This window comes from Marmota monax, unplaced genomic scaffold (genome assembly GCF_021218885.2).
Source record: "Marmota monax isolate L192 unplaced genomic scaffold, Marmota_monax_Labrador192_F-V1.1 WCK01_AAM20220418_F8-fsc00295, whole genome shotgun sequence".
Lineage (NCBI taxonomy): Eukaryota > Metazoa > Chordata > Mammalia > Rodentia > Sciuridae > Marmota > Marmota monax.
The window spans coordinates 1,258,978-1,269,175 of record NW_026692993.1 but is presented as its reverse complement, the minus strand read 5'-3'; positions in this window follow the sequence as shown (position 1 = coordinate 1,269,175).

Genomic DNA, 10,198 nt, shown 5'->3' with positions numbered 1-10,198 from the left:
AGCCTTACACTAAACCTAATCCTAACACTAGCCCTAACCCAAACACTAACCCTAACCCTAACTCTACCTCTAATATTATCCATTACCCTAAACTTAAACATAACCCTAATTGAAACCCTAGCCATAACTCTAACCCTAAAACTAACTCTAATCACAACCCTAGCTCTTACATTACCCATAGTTCTAACCCTAGCCCTAAACCTAACATAAAACCTAGCCCTAATCCTAGACCTAAAGTTAGTCCTAAGCATAACCCTAACTCTAATCATAGCCCTAACACTAACCCTAACCCTAACCCATGTGTTTGACCTAACTCTAGCTCAAGGAAAACCCTTTCACTAAACATAGCACTAGCCCCATCAAAAAACCCTAACCATAATCCTAGCTCTAATCCTAACTTTAATCCTAACCCAAACTTTGGCTCTAACCAAATCCATTACAATTAAAATAACCCTAATTAAAACCCTATCCCTAACACAAAACCTAACCTTAATCATAAATACAACCGTAGATATAACCCGAATCCTAACCCTTGGAATAGCCCTAACCTTAGCTGAAACATTAAGCATTACATTAAACCTAATCCTAACACCAGACCTAACCCATACCATAACCCTAACCCTAACCCTACCTCTAATATTATCAATACCCTAAACTTAACCCTAATCTTAATTAAAACCCTAGCCATAACCCTAACCCTAAAACAAACCATAACCTTAAACATAACCATAGATCTTAACTTAAACCTTACCCTCGCCCTAGCGCTAACATTAGCTCAAACACTAATGTTTACTCTAACCTAAACATAACCCTAGCCCTAACCCTAACACTTAACCTAACCCTAATAATTACCCTAAACCAAACCCTAGCCCTTTCCCTAAACCTAACCCTAATCCTAGACTTAATCCAAACCATAATCAAAGCCCTAACCTGAGCTCTTAACCTATCCATTACACTAAACATAAAGCTAACCCTAATGTTAATCCTAACCATATGAATAAACCTAACCCATTCTTTACCCTAAACCTTAACTGAAACCTAAACCTAACCATATACATTACCCTAAACCTAAACCTAAATCTACCACTAACTCAAGCCTTAACCATAACCTTTAACCTAAACCAAATGCCAAACCTGACTCTAACCCTAAAAAAGCCCTGGCTCCACACCTAACCCTTGCACTAAAAGTAACTCACCAGAACTAGCCATAATCTAATCCTAAAACTGTCCCTAACCATAACCCTAGACCTGACATTAGTCCTAAACCTAGTCCTACCCCTAAACCTAACAGAAACCCTAGCCATCATTCTAGCCCTAAACCTACCTTAATCCTACCCTTAACACTAACCCTAAACCTAATCCTAATTCTAACTTTCATCCTAGACCTAAAAATAACTATAACACCACCCATTACCCTAAACTTAACATTGACCCCAATGCTAAACATAAACCTAGCCCTACCCCTAGGCCTAAACCTAACACTAAGCCTAGCCTTAATCCTAGCCCTAATTTAGCTGTAAACCTAACCCTAACATGAGCCTGTTACTAAGTCTAAAACTAACTCTCTTCCTAGCTGTATTCCTAGTTCAAACCATATCCCTTCCGGAACACTAAACTAGCCCTAACCCTAGTTCTAGATCTAACCCTAAATCTAAATCTAACCCTAACCCTAATACTAAACCACATCCTAACACTAGCCCTAACTCTAACACTAATCCAAAATCTACCCCTAACACTAGCCCTAGCCCTAAAACAAAATCGATCCATAGCACTAACCCTAAACCTTAACTTAAACCAAAACTTATCCCTACACCTAGCTCTAACTTTAGCCCTAAATAGAGTCCTAACCCTAACCCTAAATGTAACCCTTACCTGACTCTAACCCTAACACTAAACCTAGCCCTATATATCACCCTCATCCTAAACCTATGCTTTGCATGCTTCACCATAGGGCTACAATCACAAGGAACAAATAAGAGAGTGCCCATAGAGAACTGATTGAGTTTGTGAAGTTTCAAGCAGCTAACACCAACCCTGTTTGTTATCCAGCTCCATTTCCATTACAGTCAAGATAAAGTGAATCTTTAAAACACAAACTGTTCCTGATAGCAAACCATGAACTGAGAAGGTCCAAACATGGTGAATATAGTAAGGCTAGGTAAAAGATGATTCCTTCCTGGTATCAAATAAATCTGAACAAAACTAACTCTAAACCCAACACTAATTCTAACCTTAGCCCTAACCCTAACCCTAACCCTAACCCTAACCTCTTTAGAGAACCTTTGATCATAGAAGACCCAAACTTGGGGTGCCTAGTAGGGCAAGGTCAGAGATGAATCTTGCCAGGTATAAAAAAATCTGACAAAATAATTGGGGGAGGTGTTTCAGTACATGCCTATTTCCCATGTTTTTTCCTAAAGTGCTCTTGGATAATGTTTTTTTCATTGCCATGGCTTTGGAAAAATTTCACTAGGAAGAAGCCAGAGAGTGCCCATAGAGAACTGATTGAGTGTGTGAAATTTCAAGCAGCTAGCACGATGCCAGTTTGATTACAAGCTCCATTTCCATTTACTCACATAGTACTACTTGAAGTGAAACTTTAAAATACAAACTCTTCCTGACAGTGAACAATTGAAATTAGAAGGCCCCAAACTGGGGAACATAATAAGGCTAGGAAAAAGAGAAATCCTGCCCAGTATCAAATAAATTTGTACAAAAATAAGTGTAACCCTAACACTAGTTCTAAATCTAGTCCTAAATCTAACACTAAACCTAAACCTATCCTGTTTATAGAGCTTTGATCATACAAGTCCCAAACGTGGGGAACCCAGTGCAGCAAGCTAGCAGATGAATCTTCTGCAGTATCAAACAATTCTGACGAAATAATTGGGGGGAGGTAGCTCAAGACATAAATATTTCCCTGATTCCTCATAAAGTGCTCTTGGATAAAGTTGTTTTTTCATCCTTGTGCTTAGAGCTACTTTTACAAGAAGAAACCACAGAGTGCCCACAGAGAACAGATTGAGTGAGTGAAGTTTTAATCAGGTAGCACAAACCCTGTTTGATTTCTAGTTCCATTTCCATTCATCTGCACAGATTCAAATGAAGTGAAACTTAAAACTCAAACTGTTCCTGACAGTGAACCTTGAAAAAAGAATGCCAAAAACAGGTGAACATAGTAAGGCTAGGTAAAAGATGACTCCTGCCCAATATCAAAGAAATTTGAACAAAACTAAATGTAACCATAACACTCGCTCTAATATTAGCCCTAACCCTAACCCTAAAACTAACCCTAACCTGTTTAGAGAACCTTTGTTCATAGAAGTACCAAACTTTATGAGGTTAGTGGAGGAAGCTAGCAGATGAATCCTGCATGCTTCCGCTTAGAGCTACTTTCACAAAGAATAAACTAGAGAATACCCATAGAGAACTGATTGAGGGTGTGGGTTTGATGTAGCAAGCACCAAACCTGTTTGATTTCCAGTTTCGTTTCCATTTACCCACATAGGTCAAAATAAAGTGAAAACTTAAAATACAAACTGTTCCAGACAGCTAACACTTGACCCAAGAGGAACAAACCTATGGAATAGAGTAAGGCTATGTAAAATCTGAATCCTGCCCAGTATCAAAGAAATTTGAACAAAACTAAATCTAATAAAACACTTGCTGTAAACCTAGCCCTAACCTATTTCTAAACTTAACCTAACCTGTTTAGAAAACCATTGAGCCTAGTAGTCCCCAAATAAAGGAGCCTAGTGGGGAAAGCTAACAGATAAATCATGCACAGTATCAAAGAAATCTGACCGAGAAATTGGGGGAGGTATTTAAGTACATTTATATTTCCTTTTTTTCTCCTAATGTGCTCTTGGTTAAATTATATTTTCATGCTGCAGTTTATTGTACTTTCACAAGGAAAAAAACAACAGTGTGCTCACAGAGAGCTGATTGAGTGTGTGAAGTTTCAAGCAGCTAGTACTAGCCCTGTTTCATTTACAGCTCCATTTTCATTCACATCTATAGACCATAATAAAGTGAAACTTAAAAATTCAAACTGTTCCTGACAGTGAACTGGCAAACCTTGAAGTCCCAAACTTGTGGATCCTACTAAGGCTAGGAAAAGAATGAATCCTGCACAGTATCAAAGCAATCAAGAAAAAAAAGTTGAAGCTTCCTCCTAAAGTGCTCACAGATAAAGTTGTTTCTTTCTACTTCAGCTTTGGGCTACTTCCACAAGAAACAAACGAGAGAATGTGCACTGAGAACTGATTCAGTGTGTGAAGTTTCAAGCAGCTAGCACAAACTCTGTTTGAGTTCCAGCTCCATTTTCATTCACTTCTATAGGGCAAAATGAAATGAAACATGAAAATTAAAACTGCTCCTGAGAGCAACTCCTTTTACCCAGGAGGCCCAAACATGGGGATTATACTAAGAATAGGAAAAAAATGAATCCTGCCCAGTATCAAAAAAGTTGAAAAAAAAACTAACTCTCACCCTAACACTAGCTCTAAAACTTGCCCTAACTATAACTGTAACAGCAACCCTAACTTGTTAAATGAACCTTTGATCATAAAAGTTTCAAACTTGGGGAGACTTGTGGGACAAGCTTACAGATGAATTCTGCACAGTATCAAAAAAAAAAAAATCTGACCAAATAATTGGGGGTTGTATTTTACTACATGCATATTGTTCTGTTTTCTCCTAAAGTGATCATGGATAAATTAGTTTTGCATACTTCATCTTACAGCTACTTTCACAAGGAAAAAATACAGAGAGTGCTCAAAGAAAACTGATTGAGTATGTGAAGTTTCAAACAGCTAGCACCAACCCTCTTATTTCTAGCTCCATTTGCATTTTCCCATGTAGGTCAAAATGGAGTGCAACATTAAAGACAAAGTATTCCCAACAGTGAACTTTTGAATAAAGAAAGCCCAAAACTGGGACACATAATAAGGCTAGGTAAAAGATGAATCCTTCCCAGTATCAAATAATTTCTACCAAAAAAACATACTCTAACACTAACACTATCTCTAAAACTAGCCATAACCCTAATCCTAAAACTAACACTAACCTGTTTAGAAAATGATTGATCCTAGATGGCCCAAACGTGGGGAGCTTACTGGGGCATGATAACAAATGAATCCTGTGCATCATCTAAGATATCTGAGCAAATAATTGGGAGAGATATTTCACTACATGCCTATTTTATTGTTTTCCCACAAAGTACTCATAGATAAAGTTGCTTTCCATGCTTCAGCATAGGTTTATATTCACAAGGATCAAAACAGAGAGTGCACACAGAGAAATGATTGATTGTGAGTTGTTTCAGTCAGCTAGCACAAACCCTCTTTGATTTTGAGCTCCATTTCCCTTTACCATATAGGTCAAAATGAAGTGAAACTTCAAAACACAAACTTTAACTGTCAGTGAACCATTGAACTGAGAAGGCCCAAATCTGGAGAACATAGTAAGGCTAGGTAAAAGATGAATTTTGCTCAGTATTAAGAAAATTTGAAAAAAAAATAACTATCTCTAAACCTAACACTAGGTCTAAACCTAGCCCTAACTCTAACTGTAATCTTAACCCTAACCTGTATAGATAACCTTTGATCGTAGAAGTTGTGAAGCTTAGTGGGGCAAGCTAAGAGATGAAAAGTGCAAAGTATCCAAGAAATCTGACCAAATAATTGCGGGAAGTAGTTCATTACATGCTTATTTCCCTGTTGTCTCTTAAAGTGCTCTCGGATAAAGTTGTTTTTGCATGCTTCTCCTTTGGCCAATATTCAATAGAAAGGAAGCAGAGAGTTCTCACAGAGAACTAATTGAGTGTGTGACATATGAAGCAGCTAGTACAAACCCTGTTTGATTTCCAGCTCATTGTCATTCACACCTATAGACCATAATGAAGTGACACCTTAAAATTCAAATTGTTCCTTGAAAGTGAACAGTTGAAATTAAAGGCCCCAAATTGGGGATCCTATTAAGGCTAGGTGTAGGATGAATCCTATACAGTATCAAAGAAATTCGACCAAAAAAATTAAATATTGCTCCTAAAGCAGTCACAGATGAAGCTATTTCTTTCTATTTCAGCATAGGGTTACTTCCACAAGAAACAAACCAGAAAATGTACACTGAGAACTGATTGAGTGTTTGAAGTTAAAAGCACACGTTTAAACCAACTCTGTTTGATTTCAAGCTCTATTTTCATTTATCCATACAGGTCAAAATGAAGTGAAAACTTAAAATACAAACTGTTCCTAACAGCGAACCACTGAACCCAGAAGGTCCAAACCTGGGGAGAATAGTAAGGCTAGGGAAAAGATGAATCCAGCGCAGTATCAAAGAAATCTGAAAAAAAAAAATTACTCTAACACTAGCTCTAAAACTAACCCGAACTGTAACCATGACCCTAACACTTACCTGTATAGAAAACCATTGATAATACATGTCCCAAACTTGGGGAGCCCAGTGGGGCAAGTTAAAGATGAATACTGCAGAGTATCAAAGAAATCTGATGAAATCATTTGGAGTCCTATTTCAATACATACATATTTCTGTGTTTTCTCCTTAAGGGCTCTCAGATACAGTTGCTTTTGAATGCTTCAGCTTTGGCCTACCTTCAAAAGAAAGAAACCAGAAAGTACCCACTGAGAACTGATTTGTGAAGTTTCAAGCACCTCCTACAAACCCTGTTTGATTTCCAGATAAATTTTCATTGACATAAATAAGCCATAATGAAGGAAAATCTTAAAATACAAACTGTTCCTGACTGCAAACCATGAACCGAGAAGGCCCAAACCTGTAGAGCATAGAAAGACTAAGTAAAAAATGAATCTTGCCCAATATTATAGAAATTTGAAGAAAACTAGGGCCACATTGGAGCTCTCTGTTCAGATGGAAGGCTCAGCTGTGTGGTTGCTCCCGGCTCAGTCAGAAGTCTGACATCTAGGCTGCACATATGCTCTCAGCTCAGATGGTAGTCTCAGCAGCTTGTGAGCTCTTGGCACAGATGGAAGTATTGGCCCCTGGTTCGCTCTCTGCTCAGACGGAAGTCTCGGCCATGCAGGCGCTCTGTGCGCAGAGGTTATGTAGCACAGAACACAAAGGCTTTGCTTGTGGGAAACCAGATCAAGCTCTGTACAAGGCCAAAGTCACCCCAGAACCACCCACCTCACCAAACACCCTACACAGGTAACAGATGGAATCCATCTTGGAAAAACTTACTCACCATCTATCAGTGGCTGTGGATACCAACTCAGTTCTGCAGCTTCTCAGGTACCAGTTTTCCAACTCCCCTACCTCCAGCTGTGATAACTCAAGATTTTTCCCACAAGCTTTTTTTTTGGAGGGTGTAGCTATCAATGCAGAACAGCAACTGTACAGGTACCTGGTTTCCAACTCAGAAACTAAGAGTAGGGAGGCTCCAGGTAGAAGGTCAATCCCTCTCAAACTAGCTACCTCCACCACCCTTAGCACAGAGACTCAATCTAGGAATAGACAACTCCACCTACTGGAAGAAAACAGAGTTCTGAGAGACTTTTCTTTTCTCACTCTTCTCATCTATTCTCCTCTACCCTTCCCCCTCTGGCCCTCACAATCTCAACCTATGTGAAACTAAGAGCTTTGCATGAAATTGAACTTTAAGAACTGAATCACCAGAATAGTTTAATATAGATAAATTGCATAGGCCCACCTCACCCCCCTTTATTTTATCTTATTTTCATTCTCCCTCTCTTTCTTTCTTTCCTTGTTTTTTTTTTCCTTTTGTTTTCCTCCCTCTATCCAACTTTCAACCTCAAATCTTTTACTATTTATACATAGGGTAATTTTACGAATACAGTTAAGGAATTTGAATTTATACATTCTTCCATAAATTACCGCTGTATATTTTCCTCCAATTTGCTAAAATAGATTAATCTCATATCCTCACTCCTTTCCCAATTAACATTGCATCCTACCCTTACCATCTGTTCTCTATATACCATCAGAAATGGTATGCCTTTTATGAAACTAATGACTATATTCTATATAAAAATTGAAGCCAACATCTGTAGACATAGAATCTAAATATAAATGTATTTATAATGATTAGGCTTAGGCTTTGGGTTAGGGTTAGATTTAGAGTTAGGATTTGATCTATGGTTAGGGCTAGGAAGAAGGATAAGGCAAGGGTAAGGACTAGGGTTAGGGCTAGGGTTAGGGTTATGGTAAGGGATAGGGTTAGAACTAGTGATAGGCTAGTGTGAAAGAGTTAGTCATAGGGCTAGGACTAGGTTTATGTTACCTTTAGGGTTAAAGCTAGGGTAGGTCTTGGATTAGGGCCAGGTTTTGTGATAGGTTAGGGCTACAGCTAATGTAAGAACTTGTTATGATTCAGGCTAGTTTTAGGGTTAATATTAGGGCTAGGTATAGTTTTAGGGTTAGGTTTAGGGTTTGGGTGGTGTTTAGAGCTAGGGTTACTCTTAGTGTCAGGGTCAGTGTTCAGGTAAGTGTTACGGTTACAATGAAAGCCAGAATTAGGTCTAGGGGAAGAGTTAGTGTTTGGCTTATGCTAAGGGTTATTGTAATGCTATGTCTAGGTTTTTCATTAGGTATAGGGTTCGAGTTATGGCTAAATTTAGAATTATGTTTTTGTCTAGGGCTAGTGTTAGGTTTAGGATTAGGTACAAGGTTACCGGAAGGGCTACTGTTAGGGTTCAGTTTAGGGTTAGGTTCAGGTTTAGACCTACAATTAGTGTTAGGGTCAGAATAAGGGTCAGGGTTAGGGTTAGGGTTTGGGTTTGGTTATTGCTAGAATGAGTGCGAGGATTAGAACTAGTAATAGGGTTATGGTTTGTGTTAGGTTAAGGATTAGGGTTAGCATTAGGGTTAGGGTTTGGCTTATGGTAAGGGATAGAGTTAGAGCTAGGTTTAGGGCTTGGACTAGGGCAAGGAATAGGGTTAAAGCTAAGTTTAGGGCTCGGATTAGGGCTAGATTTTTGTTAGATTTAGGGCTAGGCAATGGCTAATGTAAGAATTAGGGTTACAATTAGGGTGAATTTTTGGGTGATGGTTAGGGGTTAAACCTCTAGTGTTAAGATTAGATTCAAGAATTGGGTGATATTTAGAGTGAGTGTTAGTTTTAGGTTAATAGTCAGGGTCAGAGTTAGTTTTAGAGTTAGGTTTATGACTCAAAATAAGGCTAGGTTTACTGTAAGGGTTTGGTGTAACGTTAAGGTGGTGTTTAGAGCTAGGGTGAGTGTTAGGATATGAGTCAGAGTCATGGTTAGTATTAAGGTTAAGGTTAGGACTCGAATTAAGGCTAGGGTTAGGCATGGGTGTAGTATTAGGATTTGGTTTAAGTTAAGGTTTAGTGTTAGGGCTATTACTCGGTTTTGTTTTACTGCTAGGGTTAGGGCTAGTTTCATGATTAGTGTTAGGGTTAGTGCTAGTGTTAATGTTAGGCTTAGGCTTAGTTTTAGTGTTAGAGTTAGAGTTAGAGAAGGTCTAGGGTTAGGACTAGGAATATTGATTAGGCAAGTGTTAAGTGTAGGTTTATGGCTATGTTTATGGCTAGGGTTAGGGTTAAGTTAAGGGATAGGTTTAGAACTAGGAATATGGCTTGTGTGAGAGTTAGGGTTAGTCTTAGGGCTATGGTTAGCATTAGAGTAAGGGATAGGTTTAAATTAGGGCTAGGATTAGGACTAGGGTTAGTGTTCAGCTTAGGTCTAGTGATATTGTTAGGGTTAGGATTAAGTTTAGGGTAAGGGATTATGTTATGGCTAGGTTTAGTGGGAGGGTGAGTGTTAGAATTAGGTTAGGGCTATGGTTAAGATTATGGTTACGATTAGGGCTAGGTTTAGGGCTAGGATGAGGGCTTGGGTTTGTTTTAAGTTTAGATCTAGGATTAGGGCTAGGGCTTATATTAGGTCTTGGGTTATGTTTAAAGATAGTTTTAATGTTAGGTTTATGGCTACATTTAGTGTAAGGGTTAGTTTTCGGGTGAGGGTCAGGTTTAGAGCTAGGAGTATTTTTACAGTCAGGGTATGGGTTAGGATTTGGAATAGGTTGAATTTTAAAGTTAATGCTCAAATTAGCATTAGGGTTAGTGTTCGGTTAATGATAGGGTGATGTTTAGAGTCTAGGTTTGGATTAGGGTAATGGATAGGGTTAGGATTAGGAATAGGGTAAGGTTTAAGACTAGGTATATCATTAAAGTTAG